At 41.9% G+C, this 20,071-nt stretch overlaps 1 protein-coding gene across 6 annotated transcripts in view; it reads left to right on the forward strand.

Moving 5' to 3' along the window:
• LOC124717258 (zinc finger protein interacting with ribonucleoprotein K-like) overlaps positions 1-20,071 on the forward strand; it is a 239,555-nt gene that overhangs the window by 162,630 nt on the left and 56,854 nt on the right. The window lies entirely within an intron of this gene.

Raw genomic sequence — 20,071 nt, forward strand, 5'->3', positions numbered from 1 at the left:
CCCATTTTACAATCTGATTTCCCTGCTTTACCCTTTTTAATTTGATTCCATTTCAGTGTCCATGTTGCACTTTTGTTGATATTCACCTTATAACCTTTTTCAATAGGCTACAGTATCCATTCCATTGAACTTGTTCTTCCAATTCTTTTGTCATCTCAGGGAATTACAATGTCATTGGCAAATCTTAAAGCTCTGAATTCCTCTGCTGATCTTTAATTTTCTCCTGAGTTACTTTTACTGCATGGCCGATGCAGCGACTGGTAATAGCAGGGATAGGCTACAAGAGTTATCTAATTCCCTTCTTGACTGCCACTTCCCATTGATGTCCTTCAGTCTTGTAACTGAAGTCTGGTTTACATACCAGCTGTAAATGACCTTTTGCTCCCTATATGAGCTGGATTCATGGATTCCCCCCGCCCCCTCCACACACACACACACACACACACACACACACACACACACACACACACACACAGGCCCCATGTTACTAGTTTGCTTTCCGTGTTCGGTGCTGCAAAGCAGAACATTCATTATTCTTTTTCCCATAATTCAAAGAAGTAAACTGAATGCTAATTGCCAATATGAAATAATTTTCTAAAATTCGAAATACTCAGGAACACATTGTCATTCCATGCTCCAAGCATAATTGTATTCAGGCAGCTGTATTTTAATTTCGTTCTTTGCCCGTTGTCTCATCGCTGTTTCTTTATGGAATTGAGTTCCCACATATAAACGTCACATCTCCTGAACTATGTGTCATACAATTATACAGTTCGAAATGTATATTCAGTGATATTGGTGAATACTGTCTGAATAATGTGTTGCAAATAAAGTTAGTAGCAAGGATGTACTGAGTTAAAACATCAAGACTGACTCTTGAGATTTACTTACTGTATGAACAGTGCTAATATGGTAAGTAATTAACTTTTTTCCTATTATTATTGTATATGGGTGGTGTCAGCGAGAAAACTCTTGAAAACGTTTACGTATAATTTCAAAGTTAGAAGACGCTAAATGCCCTAATTCTCAATGTTTTTGTTGTTGTGGTCTTCAGTCCTGAGACTGGTTTGATGCAGCTCTCCATGCTACCCTATCCTGTGCAAGCTTCTTCATTTCCCAGTACTTACTGCAACCCACATCCTTCTGAATCTGCTTAGTGTATTCATCTCTTGCTCTCCCTCTACGATTTTTACCCTCCACGTTGCCCTCCAGTGCTAAATTTGTGATCCCTTGATGCCTCAGAACATGTCCTACTAACCGGTCCCTTCTTTTTGTCAAGTTGTGCCACATACTCCTCTTCTCCCCAATTCTATTCAATACTTCATCATTAGTTATGTGATCTACCCATCTAATCTTCAGCATTCTTCTGTAGCACCACATTTTGAAAGCTTCTATTCTCTTCTTGTCCAAACTATTTATGGTCCATGTTTCACTTCCATACATGGCTACACTCCATACAAATACTTTCAGAAACGACATCCTGACACTCAAATCTATACTCGATGTTAACAAATTTCTCTTCTTCAGAAACGCTTCGTTGCCATTGCCAGTCTACATTTTATATCCTCTCTACTTCGACCATCATCAGTTATTTTGCTCCCCAAATAGCAAAACCCCTTTACTACTTTAAGTGTCTCATTTCCTAATCTAATTCCCTCAGCATCACCCGACTTAATTCAACTACATTCCATTATCCTCGTTTTGCTTTTGTTGATGTTCATCTTATATCCTCCTTTCAAGGCACTGTCCATTCTGTTCGACTGCTCTTCCAAGTCCTTTGCTGTCTCTGATAGAATTACAATGTCATCGGCTAACCTCCAAGTTTTTATTTCTTCTCCATGGTTTTTAATACCTACTCCGAATTTTTCTTTTGTTTCCTTTACAGCTTGCTCAATATACAGATTGAATAACATCGGGGAGAGGCTACAACACTGTCTCCCTCCTTTCCCAACCACTGCTTCCCTTTCATGCCCCTCGACTCTTGTAACTGCCATCTGGTTTCTGTACAAATTGTAAATAGCCTTTCGCTCCCTGTATTTTACCCCTGCCACCTTTAGAATTTGAAAGAGAGTATTCCAGTCGACATTGTCAAAAGCTTTCTCTAAGTCTACAAATGCTAGAAACGTAGGTTTGCCTTTCCTTAATCTTTCTTCTAAGATAAGTCGTAAGGTTAGTATTGCCTCACGTGTTCCAGTATTTCTACGGAATCCAAACTGATCTTCGCCGAGGTCGGCTTCTACCAGTTTTTCCATTCGTCTGTAAAGAATTCGCGTTAGTATTTTGCAGCTGTGACTTATTAAACTGATAGTTCGGTAATTTTCACATCTATCAACACCTGCTTTCTTTGGGATTGGAATTATTATATTCTTCTTGAAGTGTGAGGGTATTTCGACTGTCTCATATATCTTGCACACCAGATGGTGGACTTTTGCCAGGACTGGCTCTCCCAAGGCCATCAGTAGTTCTAATAGAATGTTGTTTACTCCCGGGGCCTTGTATTCTCAATACTGGATGAATATTGTCTGGGTAATTTGCATGCCATGAGTTACACTGTGTCAAGACATATACAGTTTCTGTCATGAATAGTTGACTTAGTGTTGTAAACATTTGATAGTAAATTATATCTCTAAATGATTAGATGACAGTATTTTAAATTTTAATTTTTTTTTCGCCCCTAGAAGTCATTAAGTAGGCAACCTGCAATTTAAAGTGAGTATCATTTCAGCTCTTTAGTAGTATAGATGTACTTGAAATGTAAACATTTTGACTAAGGCAGCGTCTGAGTCTTAACAAGATACATAATACAATTCCAGCATGTATGTACAGAAAAAGAGTGTTCCAGAACCCATATTGATAAATACATATTTCAGTTCAACACTTCCTCAAGGTCAACATTACCCATTGAACTAGGAAATGAAAATAGCTTGAAATTGTATTTTGCAAGGAGTTTACTTAGCCAAAAGCTAGAAAAAATTCAGTATAATATTCAATACAAGGGAAAAATCATAGTACATATACTGAGCAATTATAGGATATATACATAATATCATTAATGGAATAATCGGTCATATTTATCAACTTTGAACTAATTTCTTGGCAAATTACTTAAAATTTATTAGTTAGTTCTGAGTTTTCTTCATGTATAACATACAACTTATGCATTTAAAAGCGTTTTAAGTTTAAAACATGAATATAAAATTAGATGATACTTTTAGAATTTCTGTCATAGTGCATAATCAATTGGGAAGTGAAATAACATGTGAATTATATAATCAAAAGTTCGATTATAAAACTAAAAATTGACAGAAGATATTTTTCATAGTATCCATTCAGTTTAATAGATTCCACATTAATAAATTATAGGTATATCTCTCTCTGTTTTCTCTAAAAGCTTCTAAATAACTCAGGAACTACCTGAGATGGAAATTGTGTCGTCTTCTAGTACTTTGCACTGGAGTATAATTCAGAAATTCAATCCACTTACATGGGGATGTCTATCACTGAATGAAAAAAAAAAAAAGAATCTATTCCTCTATCTGTAGATTCAGATTACCTTTTACCAGGGAAATGCAACTAATGTCTGGAGGAAGGAGGGGGGGTAGGTGGATGAATAATATGTCATTTGTGTGGGAGAAAGAAATGGGGTAAAGAGGACTTTGCAATTCTAACAGTCGACTTGTACTAGTGACATGGGACAAATGATGTCAACAACATAGCATCCATAATGTCATATCATTCACAGTATTTTAAAACCAACAGCTAGATTCTGGGAATTCATCACATCACAGAAATGATAGTTCGAATTACAACCGTTATGATCAATTACATGTAAATAAGAGAAACATTTTTTGGAAACAAAACAAATTGAATGTCTTAAAATCAAGTTCTCTGGCCATATAGTAGGTATCACGACAAATAGCAGAAACTAAAAATAATTATTTATCGTTAATAAATCTTGGCTAGTATGAGAGCATACACACTTTAGCTGTGTGGTTCAAGTGGAGACTGCAATACGTGTCTACAAATACATTCTGTATCGATAATAGATTGAAATAGTTACACAAGCAAGAACTTGAATGAAGTACCATAAAAAAATTTTACACATGTAGTGAATACCCCGATACACTGTAAAACATAAAAAATATATCATAAAGTATAAAAGATTGGTAAATTGACTAAATATTATACCTCATTCCATAAGAGGAGTGGCAGTACATTGTTTCATATACACAGCAGAAGTCAAGAATATACAGGGGGAGAGGTGGGGAGTTCATTTTACGTGAAATCTCACAGTAGGAATTATCCTCAATATTGCAGATGCCTGTGAAAATTTGTCGTAAAAATGTACATAATGAAATAGAGTTAAAATAATATTTCCAGATTTTTTTTTTATTTGAAATGTTGATAATTTTCATCAACTGGGGTCAAGAGACAAGATGGCGGATATGTTAGTAACTGCTATAACATTTTTTAAATTATGAAGCAGCTTTATTTTATTTGATGGAAAAGTCACCTGCACTATACAATGATTACAACGCTGGAATTATGCGTAGAAATACCTACAAATTTGTAATGAATGTCGTTTCTAAAGATATTTTATTTGCAACTTTCAGTAATTTTGTTTTTCATGAAAGTCACGAGTTCCCCAAAATGACTATTGCTATACTTTTCAACACAAAAAACAGGTGTTTTTCCATTCTTGCGAGATCTGAATTTTTCAATAAAGGTGTAATGATTGTTGCTTCACAGAGCTGAGCAAGAATACATGAAAAAACAAGGAAAAAAATGCAGTCTAGCTCAACACTCACAGACAACTGGGGCCGTGTGTGTGTGTGTGTGTGTGTGTGTGTGTGTGTTATTTCTTTAGAAGAACTTGTGGCTTTTTATTTCGTACTTTCCACATGACTGTCCGCTTTTCCTCTGCGAGTTTTAGCTGGTAAGAGAAGTGTGTGTGTCGTGATTTGACAAGTTTTATAATTGTTCGAAAAATCCTATTGCTTCCCAAACATAAGTGTTAGGCATCACATAAACAAGTCATTGACTGTTTATTGGGTCCTCGTTACAGCTTCTTAACACACTGCCGTCCGGCGACACCGCAGTGGTGTCGCGAGAATAGTTTCGCGCAGTGGCCGGCGACTGCACTTTCGCATTCTGTTGGTGTTTTGTTTCAGCAACAATAAGTTACACATGTCAACAAGTTTTTGTTTTTATAAGTACTTGTGCCGTTTCATCATAGCATACGAAAGAGACGGTACAATTATTTGCGATGAATGCGCGGACGACATGGCCGATCGGGAAGAAGACATTGGAGATTGGCGAACGCTACTGTTGCCAATTTATTCGGATGAATCAGACGAAGAAAACAATGCACAGTGGTCAGCCTGATTTACGAGGACCAATAATAAATTTGAAGTATCTCCGGGTCCAAACACATTTCCAAAGATACACAGAACGTCGAGGATATCGTAGAATTAGATATTGGGAACGATCTATTTGAATGTATTAGCAACGAAACCAACAAGCACTACAGTGAAAATTGCAATAGAAGGAATCTGGATTTTTAAAATGCCAAATTTGTCGACGTTACGGGACCCGAACTTAGAAAATGTTTTGGGCTTGCTATGCTTATGGGAACTGTAAAAAAAAGCAAGGATCGATGATTATTGGTCAACGAATCTGTTGATAGACTCATCTAAATTTCGCAAAACGATGTCCCGCAACCGAGTCAGACAAATATTTTTACATTTTTCCGACAACAACAATAAACCTGATAATTCCGACCGGCTTTTCAAAGTACAATTCGTAATTAATTATTCTTCCAAAAAGTTTAAAGAAACTTTTAATCAAAGTCATAACATCTCAGTTGATGAAGGAATGATACCGTGGCGTGGACGGTTAAATTTTAAAGTTTACAATCCGTCAAAAATTACGAATTATGGCATACTTATTCGGATGTTGTACGATTCGAGTACGGGATGCATTTCCTCATTCAAGACATATTCCGGCACTGGACAGCCTTTAGCAAAAACACTGATGGAACTATTGACACCTTCTTATGGAAAGTGTAATCACCTCTACATGGATGATTGTTATAACAGTGTAGAACTTGCATAAAAGTTACTTGAAAAGAAAATTCGAGTTTGTGGAACTATACGGCAAAATAGAGGATTTCCGCAAAAATTAAAGCGCGGAAAAGTCAGTGTGTTTCAAGCATTTTGCAAACGGAAAGGTGAAGTACTCGCACACGTATGGAGAGCTTCGAAAACTAAAACGATACGAATGATCTCTTACAATACATAATGCCACTTTGACTGACACTCAAAGAAAATGTAGAAAAACCAATCGCAAAATATAGAACCTGAGAGTGTATTAGACCACAACAAATACATGAAAGGAGTGGATCGGGTAGACAAACATTTCAGTTGTTATCCTATTTACAGAAAAACTGTAAAATTGTCAAAACAGGTTTGCATGCACCTCTTTAATTACGCGTTATTTAATGCTATCTGTACATGTCAGTATTTCTATACAGAACCCAAAAAGTGTCCGATTCGTGGATAAAAGACCATGTACTTGCTTCTGGGGAAAAGTTGGAGTTGCCACTACATCGCGTACGTCTCATTCTGATTCAGTTGACAGAATTTCCGGTCACATAAAGCAACACCAACTAATACTTATTTCCGAAATGAGTAAACGAAAACGAAGAAACTGTCATGTATGTACCAAAAACAAAAAAGAACAAAAAACTTAATGTGCAAGTCTTGTGGAGTTGCGTTACATCTTTGAGACTGTTTTGCTGCATCTCATATGGAAGAGAAATAGTAACTACCAAAGACAATGCAAATAAACAAATATATGAAAAAAATTGTGTATTTATTTATGTATGCATATCTTTGAAATTTCATGAAAGCGGGGAACAGGGTTGATAACTTATGAGAACTAACGCCGAGATTAGTAAAACATAACAATTTATAATCTCCCGATAATGTCAAGAACGGCCGGCGACAAGCCAAGTAATCCGAATTAGGGCTGCCGGCGCCAAGCGAATATTTTTGTGCGAGACGTGTCGACAGCAAAGTGTTAATAATATATCTTTGACTGATGGTGTCAGAAAAAAGTCTAAATCCTCTAGTTCTGTTCTGCATAACACACATTTGATTTAGAAATCATCATGTAAAACATGTGCTCTACAGGTTTTATCTCAGCGGGGGTGTGTCAGAAGAAAAGTCATATTAGTAAAGAGACTTGATTTAATACATGTCAGAATGAAGCTGGCATTGTATTACTGAAGCTAAGAAGTACCTGGGGAAAATACTGACAGTGTTCTTTTCATCAGAGATTCAGTTTGGAAACTTTCGAAGACAAATAATGAGTCTTGGACTTATTCCAGGTTCTAAGATTTGTATAATATGCTGTAAGACTATTTTCTGTCGTAGAATTCATAGCCTGTTGGGGACGGATGAAAGTGAAGTTGAACCAGAATGTACACCAGATCCATCTACCGCTCTTTGAAATGTCACCATTTAAGATCATCAAAAGAATGAGAGGCAAGCATCCAGAATACATTTGAGCCAAGTCTTCTCGCTTAGCATTAAAATTCCAGCAAATAGTATTGGAAATACTACATGTTCCAATGGAAAACGTGTCTGAAGAACATGGCAGTTTTGAAAGCAAAGACCGCAATAATTTAAAGCAAAAACTTTAAAATTTTAATAGAAGTTCTGTCAAAGAAAACCTCCAAATACTTACCTTAACACCAACCTCACAGGGCAAACAAAAATCGTAATGCTTTTTGACACTACAGAATACATGCGAAAGAAATCAAAGTGATTACTAAAAGAAATTGGAATTTTGCCAAAAGGGGGCTATGAAGTGGTGAACAGAATAGTTAATGGTATGGAAACACGTGGAAACACACGTCCAGACTTTTTTACTATGACAGTCGAATTTTTGCCAACTACGCATGCCTTCATAAAGTGACAAAAGAATATATAAGACCAAACGACTCATCTTACATAATCTCAGACGTGTGTTCTTAGCTTTCAAAGAAAGATGTCCTTGCAATAAAATAAATTTTACGAAGCTTCGTGAACGTCGTCCAGAGGAGTGTGGTACTGTAAACAGTCATACATAACACATGTGTATGCTTTCATCACCAATGTATAATCATTGATGCGTGCTGCAAGTATAAAAGAACCATGCACAGATCTTTTACAGAAACTTGTCTGCGATCTGGAAAATGAGTAGTGGATGTTGCATTGCAGTTCTTAATGTCCTGAAGAATATAAACTGTGTAATTTTTTACTGGAGCTGGAATCCTTGTGTTTCTGAAAGTGTTATTTTCAGGCAATGGATCCAAACTGATCGACCTACATTGGACACATTAATGAAGACAGTCAATGAAGTTACCGAGTATTTTATGCAAAACCTTCAAAACTTGATACATCATTGCATATCGAAATCTCATAATAAATATGTAAAATCAAGTAACGAAACGCTTGCTGATAGTTCATGCAACTTTGTTGTGGATTCTGCAGAGGTCTATGCACGTTTGCTTCCATCTGCTGTACTAGGATTCCTCTGGTGGATCATTCAATTCACCCTTCATTCTTTGGTTATATACTACAAAAAAAAGGCTTGCCTTAAGTTGATGTCACTGTGTTGTATAAGTAATTGTTTGCAGCATGATGCGAACACATTCTAAAAACCACTGTAACCTATATACTGAAACAAACGCCACATATCCGACAAAATACTTTCTTCAGTGATGGCAGCTCTGCTCAGTGTAAGAGCTTTAGGAATTTTTTAAATTTGTGCCATCACAAGCAAGGTCATGGACTGACTGTATGTTGATCGCACCTACTGGTAACAAATATACCAGCTCACTTCTGAGTTACTTCGATGTTTGCTTTCAGTTCGACCTGGTGCAGACCCCAGGCACTCGAGCAGTACTCAAGAACATGTTGCACTAGGGTCCTATACGCAGTGTCCATTAGAGATGAACCACACTTTCCTAAACTTCTCCCAATAAACCGAAGTCGACCATTCGCCTTCCCTACCACAATCCTCACGTGCTCGTTCCATTTCATATCGCTTCGCAACGTTACACCGTGTCAAGAAGGACACTAATAAAGCTGTATCCGAACATTACAGGTTTATTTTTTCTGCTCTTCTGCATTACCTTACATTTTTCTACACTAAGAGCCCTCTAGCTATGGGCCGGCCGGTGTGGCCGAGCGGTTCTAGGCGCAGTAGTCCGGAACCGCGCGACCGCTACGGTCGCAGGTTCGAATCCTGCCTCGGGCATGGATGTCCTTAGGTTAGTTAGGTTTAAGTAGTTCTAAGTTCTAGGGCACTGATGACCTCAGATGTTAAGTCCTATAGTGCACAGAGCTATTTGAGTTTCTAGCTATGGTACCGAGCGCCGCGGGTTTTGAATCCGCACCAGACAGCATGGACCTCGATTACCACTGGAGGTCTCTACAGCCGTCGCGCCGTAAGCTCTGGCTGCGCATGTTCCCGGGTCGCGTATAACGCGAGGGTGCCACGGTGGAGCACGTGGTCCCAGCAGCCAATAGCAACGTATCGCATCCTGTATATAAGCGCCTGCCTCTCGCTCAGCTAGGCAGTCTGAAATTTGTGGAGTCTATCGACATCTCGGCAACAGACAGCGTGTTTACGGTACTTTGTTTTCGTTACTAGTGAACGTTGTGGATTCGTTTGGTTCTCTCTTGTCACCCCGTTGCTTCTTGTGTGTTGTCGTTGTAAGGTCTCGTTTGGTCGTCCGTCATTGTTCGTGTCCGTCCTTTCCCATTCGTTTGATGTTCGCCGGCCGCTCCCCTTTGGTCCCACCATGCTTTGTACTTGGCAACCCTGCTACTGTTCCGGTCATGGTTACAACAATTTGGCGATGAGGTAAACGGTGATAGTTGTTGGCATAGAGACTAAGTTGGTCTGTCTTCTGGAGCAACAGCAGCAGCAGCAGCAGCTCCAGTTAGACATCATACAAGAGTCGCTGTGGTTGCTAACGGACAAAGTCGATGCCCGAGATGCATTACCACAACAGCTTTCGAATCCTCGGATGTCCTATGCTTTCCCACGTCCTCCATTGTTCCAACCATTTTATGACGCTAAAGAAGACTGGGAAACATACTTACGTCGGCTGAAACAACATTTCACGGCTTTTAAAGTCACAGATGACTCCTTGCAGAGGTCGTTTTTTTGTCTTGGACCTTCCCAGACATGTTCTTTCTTCTCCGCAAGTTGGCACCGTTGTCCAATCCTGTGGCTCTCTCTTTCCAGGAGATATGCCATTTGCCAACAAACTGCTATTCCCAACGCTACCATGTGGTCGCCTCTCGGCTGGAGTTCCACTAGTACCATAAACAGCCTGGTCAGCCCCATCGTTCCTGGGTCACGAACTTGCTGGGTCTCAGCCGTCGATGCTATTTTACGTGCACCAATCGGCAGTGTAAGGCTTCGTGTTCGGACTCCCTGATCCGGGATGTGGTGGTTCAGCTGGCTCCCGATCTTGAGGTCCGCACTGTGGCAACGACCCCTCCTTGGGAGAGATTCTCCGCGCTGCCCACTCCTTTGAAATTGCTCAAGCAGCTAACGAGCATCTTATAGTACGGCCGCAAGTGGCGGCGATCGAGGCGTCTTCGTGGGTTCCGCCCTCGCGACGTCGACGTGGCCCAGCTGAGAGGTCAGCGCTGTTGGGACTCCTCATTGTCCGACATCTCTATGGCATTGGTGCCTCTGATCGCCCCTCTTCGTCGGTTGCGCGTCCCACTTCCATCTTGGCCACAGTGCTTTACTGCACATTCTCGAGCTGATTGCCCAACTGCTGGAAAACGTGAACTCTGTGTGACAAGGAGGGCCACATCCGATCCATTTTGTCATAGTCACTCAACTCGCTTCAGTCCTGCCCCTCCTGCGCCTCAAGATACCGTCCATGCTCTGCAATCGGTCATCCCACAGGATGACCTGTCAGCACAGAAGTTTTTCCCCATGCTCAAACTTTTCGCTGAGGATGTCAGTTTTCAGGTTGACACTGGTGCCACCATCTCCCTGACTAAACCGAGCGAGGTGGCGCAGTGGTTAGCACACTGGACTCGCTTTCGAGAGGACGACGGTTCAATCCAGCCTCCGGCCATCCTGATTTAGGTTTTCCGTGATTTCCCTAAATCACTTCAGGCAAATGCCGGGATGGTTCCTTTGAAAGGGCACGGCCGATTTCCTTCCCCATCCTTCCGTCACCCGAGCTTGCGATCCGTCTCTAATGACCTCGTTGTCGACGGGATGTTAAACACTAATCTCCTCCTCCTCTCCCTGACTAATTTGGCGACATATACCTGGCTGGGCTCTCCTGAGTTGTCGCCTCCCTCTCGCCATCTGGTCGCCTACAGAGACGATTCCATTCCCCTTTGTGGGCAGTTCGTCGTCCAGGGGACGTACAAACGTATTCCCCGGCTCCTTACCCTCTTTGTCGTCGACCGTCTGTCGGCTTCGAATATTTTTGGCCTGGATGCGTTTCAACTGTTTGGCTTTTCAATTTCCGACGAAGTTAAGGTCGTATCCATGGCTGTTCTTTTTCAGGACTTGGATGATCTGTGCTTCGCTTTTGCGTCGTTGTTTGCAATGGATCTCGGATGTACTTCAGATTTTTAGGTGCACATCACCCTCTGGCCGGATGTGCAGCCTCACCTTTTCCAGTCCCGGCCCCTTCCAGTCGCCTTATGGCTGGCAGTCAAGCAGGAACTTGATCGGCTCCAGGTTGCTGGTGTTCTGGAGCCTGTGACTTACAGTGCCTGGGTGACACCATTGGTGGTCATATGGAAACCCAATGGGTCCCTTCGGCTGTGTGAGGACTTCGGCGCTACTGTCAATGCTCAGTCCCTAGTCAACACTTACCCCATTCCCCTGACAGGAAGACCTTCTCGCCAAGCTTGCTGGGGGGAGAGTATTTTTCAAAGATCGACCTGCATGAGGCATACCTCCAGTTACCCTTGGATGCTGAATCCCAGAACATCATGGTTATTAACATGCCTTTCGGATTGTACAAGTGCCTTCCCTTTGGTGTCTTTCTGGCGCTGGCCATTTTCCAGTGGTTCCTGGAGCAGCTTACACTGCCTATCCCTGCCTGAGTGAATTATCTGGATGACGTCGTGGTCATCGGGCATTCCTGCCAGGAACATTTGCCAAACCTCAGCGCCTTATTTCTCCCTCTACAATCTGCAGGTTTACGTTGTCGGCTGGACTGGTGTTGTTTTTTCAACCGGAAGTGGAATACTTAGGCCACTGGCTTAGCAAAGTTGACATTCGCCCTTTAGGTCATAATGTCACGGCCATTGAGGCCCTTCCTCGTCCCAAGGACATCTGAACTCCAGGTGTTTTTAGGCAAGGTTACTTAAAGTTCTTGCCCCAGGCTGCCTCTGTTGTTCAACCCCTCAATCACATGCATCGCGAAGGCGTGCCTTTTGATTGGAATCCTACCTGTGACCAGGCTTTTCTCTGTTTAAAGGCGATGCTGATGTCTGCCCCTTGCCATACTCCCTTCTCTCCAGACCAACCCTTAGTTGTGGCGACTGATGTGTCAGCATATGGCATTGGGGCCGTCCTCATGCGCTGGAATGCCAATGGCTCAGAACAGCCCATCACTGATGCATCTAAGATATTGACCACCAACCCCCCCCCCCCCCACTCCCCCGCAGAACAGAACTACTCCAAGACTGAAAGGAAGACACTGCCGATCGTGTTCGCCATCCAAAAATTGCACACCTATCTCATTGGGGCAAAGTTCACCCTCCTGACGGCCCATGAAACCTTAGTTACCCTTTTCGGACCCCACTCTCCTTCCAGAGCGGTCAGTTCAATGTCTCCAGCGCTGAGCATTATTTTTACGACATTACACTTACACCATCTGGTATAAGCCCACTGCCCACCATGCTAATGCAGACACTTTGTCACGCCTTCCAGTGGTCTCTGATCTTGCATTTGACCAACAGGAGGTTCTCTGCTTTCAGATTGATTCTGCCTGCCAGGATGCACTGGATGGTCTGCCTTTTATAGCTGGTCATATTGCCACAGCTGCCCGCCGGTACCCTCTCTTATGGCAGGTTCTCCGCTACTTGGTCCACGGGTGGACCTCCTACATTACTCGTCGGATGTGGACCGATTTCAGCCCCTGGCATCCACCACCACGAAGGCCGCACCCATGACCCTGGCCCAGGTTCTCACCGTAGACGACTTGCCTCACACATTGGTCTCTGATGTTGTTGTTCTTGTTGAGGTCTTCAGTCCTGAGACTGGTTTGATGCAGCTCTCCATGCTACTCTGTCCTGTGCAAGCTTCTTCATCTCCCAGTACCTACTGCAACCTACATCCTTCTGAATCTGCTTAGTGTATTCATCTATTGGTCTCCCCCTACGATTTTTACCCTCCACGCTGCCCTCCAATACTAAATTGGTGATCCCTTGATGCCTCAGAATATGTCCCACCAACCGATCCCTTCTTCTAGTCAAGTTGTGCCACAAACTTCTCTTCTCCCCAACCTATTCAATACCTCCTCATTTAATCTTCAGCATTCTTATGTAGCACCACATTTCGAAAGCTTCTATTCTCTTCTTGTCCAAACTATTTATCGTCCATGTTTCACTTCCATACATGGCTACACTCCATACAAATACATTAAGAAACGACTTCCTGACACTTAAATCTATACTCGATGTTAACAAATTTCTCTTCTTCAGAAACGCTTTCCTTGCCATTGCCAGTCTACATTTTATATCCTCTCTACTTCCACCATCGTCAGTTATTTTGCTCCCCAAATAGCAAAACTCCTTTACTACTTTAAGTGTCTCATTTCCTAATCTAATTCCCCTCAGTATCAACCGACTTAATTCGACTACATTACATTATCCTCGTTTTGCTTTTGTTGATGTTCATCTTATATCCTCCTTTCAAGACACTATCCATTCCGTTCAACTGCTCTTCCAAGTCCTTTGCTGTCTCTGACAAAATTACAATGTCATCGGCAAACCTCAAAGCTTTTATTTCTTCTCCATGGATTTTAATACCTACTCCGAATTTTTCTTTTGTTTGCTTTAGTGCTTGCTCAATATACAGACTAAATAACATCGGGGAAAGGCTACAACCCTGTCTCACTCCCTTCCCAACCACTGCTTCCCTTTCATGCATGCCCCTCGACGCTTATAACTGCCATCTGGTTTCTGTACAAATTGTAAATAGCCTTTCGCTCCCTGTATTTTACCCCTGCCGCCTTTAGAATTTGAAAGAGAGTATTCCAGTCGACATTGTCAAAAGCTTTCTCTAAGTCTACAAATGCTAGAAACGTAGGTTTGCCTTTCCTTAATATTTCTTCTAAGATAAGTCGTAGGGTCAGTATTGCCTCACGTGTTCCAATATTTCTACGGAATCCAAACTGATCTTCCCCGAGGTCGGCTTCTACCAGTTTTTCCTTTCGTCTGTAAAGAATTCGCGTTAGTATTTTGCAGCTGTGGCTTATTAAACTGATAGTTCGGTAATTTTCACATCTGTCAACACCTGCTTTCTTTGGGATTGGAATTATTATATTCTTCTTGAAGTGTGAGGGTATTTCGCCTGTCTCATGCATCTTGCTCACCAGATGGTAGACTTTTGTCAGGACTGGCTCTCCCAAGGCCGTCAGTAGTTCTAATGGAATGTTGTCTACTCCCGGGGCCTTGTTTCGACTCAGGTCTTTCAGTGCTCTGTCTAACTCTTCATGCAGTATCCTATCTCCCATCTCATCTTCATCCTCTTCCATTTCCATAATATTGTCCTCAAGTACCACTGCCCCCAGTTTCAGTCTCCCCACGGGCCTGCCGCCGGCCTTCCCCACCGCCAGGTGGTTCAGTCGCTCCCTCCACCATCCTGGCCTCTGAGTCGGCCGTCGTGGGTACCTTGGACATCCCTTTCTCCACGCCAATGGTGGTTGACGAGCCCGAGTCTTCTCCCATCTGTCACCCACCTTGGCACCGTCCGGGGCGTTTCTGCCCCTACAAGTAAGTTTCAATGGGGAGGGATCTGGTGCTGAACGCCGCGGGTTTTTAATCCACGGCAGACGGCATGGACCTCGATTACCACTAGAGGTCTCAACAGCAGTCGCGTCGTAAGCTGTGGCTGCACACGGTCCTGGGTCGAGTATAACGTGGGGGCGCCACGGTGGAGCATATAGTGCCTGCATCCAATAGCGACATACCGTATCCTGTATACAAGCACCTGATTCTCACTCAGCTAGGCGTTCTGAAATTTGTGGAGTCTATCGACATCTCGGCAACAGACAGCATGTTTACAGTACTTCGTTTTCGTTACTAGTGGACGTTGTGGATTCGTTTGGTTGTCTCTCGTCAGCCCGTTGCTTCTTGTGTGTTGTCGTTGTAAGGTCTCGCCCGGTCGTCCATCGTTGTTCGTGTCCGTCCTTTCCCATTCGTTTGTTGTTCACTGGCCGCTCCCGTTTGGTCCCGCCACGCTTCGTACTCGGCAACTCTGCGACCGCTCCGGTCGCGGCTACAACACTAGCAGCTGGGAGTTGACAACTTCCCAAAGTAACAGGAAAGTCAGCCTTGATATGTAAATATGTAATACATCAACCGAAATTGAGAAGAGAATAAAAAATTTGGAGGCTTTACTTTTCAGGACGTCTTCATATTTTCACTCAAAACCAAAATATGACAAATGTAACACTATAAAATGCAATTGAAAATGTGCACTAAGATGTGAAGGCACAACAGCTGCTACCATTACGTTACTTGTCAATGTTGACAGTATCACAAATTCCTTTTCACCCGAAAAACGTTATAGAACCAGCACTGTGAAGTTCCAAGTGTTGGACTGTCAAGGTGATCATCCTTTGTCTACATTTGTTGCGTAGTTCCCGGATGGCTACTTCTTGCCGTTGCGATTGTACCCCTGTCTATATACACTGTTCGCATAAAAGAGCTCACTGAACTGTTTGTGACCGATTTTTAAAGTTTGTAGGCTATGTTGCTGTCTAGGGGACAGCTACTTACTAGCACTGCAGGATTGCATTTCTGCTAGCTTCCTGCAAACTCACTAAATTCATGTCAATATACGGTGAGACGCTTGACACTGATCCACATCGTCAACGTTTAACCAAGATAGGTCAAAGAATGTCTTCACACATTTGCGATTGACTCAAGAAATACGAGATTAAAGTTTTTTTAGGTTACTGTACAAAACATTCTCGATTTACGTATTGCGTCGAAGTTTGGGTACAATATCGATCTTTCGGTCAAGTACCCCATCGCCTTCTTAATTAACAACTGACTGTCGTGGCTGCTGTTGGAGTATACCATTTATAGTCCACAGATTAACCTCGACTGACTGGCATACGTTATCATTACGTCGTCGTATCAGAGAATGTAACCATCTCAGCACACACAGGGCAGCAGTCACACGAATGTAAACAATGTAGCGTATTTTTCTATGTCTTCTCAGTGCCGAGAGCTCGTTTGCAGGCATTGCTTCATTACAGCCACTGGACGAGAAATATTTCATAGAAGTGACACCAACATCAGTTGTGTCGCACGAATACATAATGGGACTCCATATATAAACGATTTATTGGAAAGTATCAGCAGTACTATTAGATCACTAGCTGAGACCCAGCATACCCAAGTATATATTTATCCCTGTCTTATTAATCCGTCCCTTCCCTCCCCCTGTCTCTGCCCATCCTCTCTTCCCTCATTTCTCTTCCACCTCCTTATCCCCCAACTGTGTCCATCGCTTCTTTCTCCCTGTATATGCATCCCCTTCTTCCCACCTTCTCTGTTAATCTAGTCCTCCCTATCTCAATTCTCGCTTTTTCTTTCTCTGACATCCACTATTCCCTACTCGGTCCGGTGAGCCGGCCTGTCTGTGGATGGTTTTTAGGCGGTTTTCCATCTGCCTCGGCGAATGCGGGCTGGTTCCCCTTATTCCGCCCCAGCTACACCATGTCGGCGATTGCTGCGCTCTCCACGTATGTGTACACCACCATTACTCTACCACGCAAACATAGGGGTTATACTCGTCTGGCGTGAGACGTTCCCTGCGGGGAGAGGGGGGTACCGAACGATAACCCTGGGTTCGGTGTGGGGCGGCGGAGGGGTGAAGTGGACTGCGGTAGTCGTCGTGGGGTTGTGGACCAGTGGGGCATACATACAATTCCCTACTCTCTGCCCGTCTCTTACTCCCCTTGTCCATTGTGTCCACCTATGTGCATTTCCTGCTCCCCCTCTGACCATCACCACGTTCTCATCTCTACCTCGACTGGAGGTTGGTGGTTTTTACCCCTACAGTATTTTTGCCCAGATAGTAAGTAATATGTAGCGCAATTTTGGTTTTAATCTCTCCAGGAGCTTAAGATGAGCTTTTTACCCTTGTCTTCGCGTGTATACGTGCATCACATATTTAATTTATTTCACACACATTTGTGCACATTTACACCCAAATCCAAAATGAATTTCACCTTGCAGTTTCCTTTTCACGCAGAGCGGTTTTTACAACGTCATAATTACTGAACTGTGTGTCATACACGGTTACACAATCTACATTCAGTGTTATGTGTGATACTGTCTGGAAAATGTGCTGTGAATAGAGTTAATAACAAAGAAATAATAAATTAAAACGCCATGTCCGTTATTTGTGGAAGATGTCAGCTAGAAGTAGTTTTGTAAAGGTTCGAGAATATGCGTAAAATTTCTTGCAAGTTGCTAAGTACTTTCGTTCTAAAATACTGGATGAATATAGTCTGTCAATTTGCACGCGGTGCGGTACACACATTTTTTGCACTCCCCACCGGCCGCTTTGAGAGATGCTTGATTGTTACCCCCACAGTGCTTCTTTCCAGTAACATACATACACTTTTATAATATGCATCAATTCACTGATGATGCAGTCGTGTACAGGAAACTATCGTCATTGGACGATCACAAGGAACTGCAAGAAGACATGGACTAAATATCGACTTGTTTTAATGAGTGGCAGAGGTGTTTAAATGTGTATAAATGTAAGAAAATGCCTATAACAGACAGAGTAAAGTCTGATAATATCCAAGGTTAGTGATGAACGTCTCGAGCAAATTCTATAATTGTTAAGGGATAACACTCAAAGCGATGTGGAATTGGTAGATTACGTTAAAACAGTATGAGGGAGGGTAACCGGAAAGGTTCTGAACGGTGTGGTGCCTCCGTATAAGAAGTGGCGTACAGAGCGTTAGAGGACGAGCTGTGATGTTCTACTTGTTAGCTGACTAGTAAATTCAGAATTTAAAATTCGTTGTTCAAGTGACAAACTGTTCTGTAGGTGTACCTCAGAAAGTAGGTCATTGCAACAAACTGAATTAAACATTTTACATCAAGTCATAGCTAATCGTTTGAGTTTTGATGTTATCCTCTGAAAAGAACGTGAATGTCTTATCTGTAGATCACAGGCCTGCATAATCAATTTTGTGAGTAGCTTCTCCAAATATGGTAGACATCACGCTTTGCAGTTAACTATTTGTGGCGTTTATTGCAATCACTTCTTTGCACAGAACAAAAAAGGAAATTGATATAACTGAAAAACTACGATAAAAATACGAGCTATACTGACAAAGATCCAAACTGAATTTTGATACACATTCAACAATAGTTCCTACCTTCGCGACTCTACCTTTTACGATTTACAACAATCACAAAATCTGATAAATAATCTTGGATTCATTGAAATAAAATTACAATTACAGTTTTCGAGTGTACTTCACTGTAGGCATGTTACGTGGTTACAGATACGTCTACAATCTAGTCGTTGTGTTTATTTTTCGTGAAATGTAGGTTTTTCATGGAAAATTTTTACAAATTGTTTGTTACCGACTTTCGCACATTTTACTGTTCTAGGGTATGATTAGGCTTTGTAGTTAGACAAAAGTACGATTTGAAGTAACATGAAACATGAATACAGTTGTTTGTTTACAGTTTAATTTCGAATATGACTGTCTATTGAACATACTACTGTCTTTCACAGTTATTGACGATTTTTTACTGCACAGTATAACCAGAGTCAGAAATTGTATAATCTCCCGTTTCAATAGCTGGTTTCATGTTAGCTGCCAGAATGTGGCATCGCACATCTATATCCAGAGCCAAGTATCTGTTGCAGTATTTCGTGCACAAATTTTATGCAAGTATTCAACAAACAAAACAAGCCGCCACGTGAAAATACATGTATGGAGAAAAATGAAAATGGTTCGAATAAACTGTGTGAGGCTGCTATGGTTGTCACGTACATATCTTCTTATATCTAGCTGTGTATAGTGCAACCAAAATGAAAAATTTTAAATTTCTGGTCACTGTTACATAATATCCCGGCAAAACAAATTTCTAGCAAACAAGTCTTGACAAAGAACGAAATTGCAAAACATATTTTAGCATATACGTATGGTTCAGTAAACATAGAACTTTAAAGTAAACATTACAGAAATGTCGTAATCATACTTTATAGTTTAAATATTTATTTTTAAAGTAAACAATATTGGTAAACATAAGGTAATTTGTGTAAATACAAGCACAGTAACCTGCTTAAGTATCGGTGCACTACAGAGTTTATGCTGTCGATGATGATGATTGGTTTGTGGGGCGCTCAACTGCACGGTTATCAGCGCCCGTACAAATTCCCAACCTTTGCTCAGTCCAGTATTGCCACTTTCATGAATGATGATGAAACAATGAGGACAACACAAACACCCAGAGTTTATGCTGTGCACTGAGTGATGCCAAGACGTGCAAATATATGTTAGCAAAATGTTTAAATCCGAACCAGCATCTGTGGCCTGTGTAATTTTCTTATAGCTCAGCGGAAAAGACTAAAGCAGCTCAGAACCCTGAGCATCGATGTGACAATAAGATGGAGTAGAAGCGTCAAAGTCTGTCAGGGCCAATCGGATGACGTGAAAGTGGGTCCGTATTACCATGTTGAGCTGTCGGACGATACACAGTCTCTCTCTCGTACTGAGACAACAAAGCCCATCTTTGCTATTTTTGGGCAA

Source organism: Schistocerca piceifrons, chromosome 9 (genome assembly GCF_021461385.2).
Source record: "Schistocerca piceifrons isolate TAMUIC-IGC-003096 chromosome 9, iqSchPice1.1, whole genome shotgun sequence".
In the NCBI taxonomy this organism is placed as follows: domain Eukaryota; kingdom Metazoa; phylum Arthropoda; class Insecta; order Orthoptera; family Acrididae; genus Schistocerca; species Schistocerca piceifrons.